This window comes from Eptesicus fuscus, chromosome 21 (assembly GCF_027574615.1).
Source record: "Eptesicus fuscus isolate TK198812 chromosome 21, DD_ASM_mEF_20220401, whole genome shotgun sequence".
NCBI lineage: Eukaryota > Metazoa > Chordata > Mammalia > Chiroptera > Vespertilionidae > Eptesicus > Eptesicus fuscus.
Genome location: NC_072493.1, coordinates 40,186,795 through 40,187,888, shown reverse-complemented (window position 1 = coordinate 40,187,888; position 1,094 = coordinate 40,186,795). Strand labels below are relative to the sequence as shown.

The window sequence follows — 1,094 nt, the reverse complement described above, 5'->3', positions numbered from 1 at the left end:
ATTATTACTAGCAGAAACCTACTCATTCGAATTCGGGTTTTTCAGGAAAGGGACTTCCGAAGGCCAAATTATGAGTCTCTTCTATTGAAAAACGGATTTCTCACTTGAAAAAAGGGGGCTCTGGCCCTTTAACAACTACTGGAGAGTGGGCCAGGTTCTCGGGAACCGTTTCCCAGAATGCGCGGCGTTATGCAAATAACGGTTTCCAAAGCGAAGTTGATTCGTACCATGTGAGACAAAGATAAAACTTTGAAAGTTTATCAGTCATAATAAATAATTGGTAGTGATTTTTGATTATTTTGATATTATACAATCCCATAACCTTCCAAACTACACAACCATAACTGTAAAATGGTAGGCATTATTGTGCTTTATATAGCTGGGCGAAGTAGGGAGTGTCTCGCCCGGATGATCCTCAGTGGTCTGGGGTGCAGGCTTCAAACCTGTAGCTGTCTAGCGACAGAGTGGTTCAATTCCACCTTTCGGGCGGCGGTTTTTTGTTTTTTTCCTCCCCCCCAAATGTACCTAAGAGTGCAGATTGACGCCAGCACCTGGAGAGGTCGCTGCAGTCCTCTGCATCACCATGTATCCGAAACCTCGCGGGTCTCTTCCGGTGGTTAAATCTTTCCCGCGAATGTCAAAAGACGAAGAAAAACTCATCTACCCTCTCAGTGCTAGGATGTGTGGTTTCAGAATTATATTGGATTTCTCCCTTGCACTTACCCACTCAGTCATTTGTGCTCACGCGTGCACTTTATTAACCAGTGAAATATGTATTCATTTTTATTAATTAATTCATTCACTTATTCAATAAGGATTTGTTCCATGCCTGGCCCTGTACTGGGCGGTGCTGCCCTGGCCTCATGGTACTCCCAGTCCAGTGGAGAAGGCAAACATTAAACAATCATTAATTAGAAAGGTGATAACTACTGAGAAGGAAAGTACAAAGTATATGAGACTATCTAATAAGGAGAGTTGAGTTTAGGTGGGGGTCTCAGGGTAATATTTGAGCAGATTCCTGAGGATGAGAGGGGATTAGCCAGCAGCGGGGGTGGGGGTGGGGGTTAAGATATTCCTGGTGGGAATCAAGGTGG

At 44.1% G+C, this 1,094-nt stretch overlaps 1 non-coding gene across 1 annotated transcript; it reads left to right on the top strand.

Annotated features, from left to right (window-relative positions):
• Positions 1–402: 402 nt before the first annotated feature.
• TRNASTOP-UCA (transfer RNA opal suppressor (anticodon UCA)) lies at positions 403–489 on the top strand. Its single transcript has one exon. It is a non-coding gene; the product is annotated as a tRNA-Sec (tRNA).
• Positions 490–1,094: the final 605 nt, after the last annotated feature.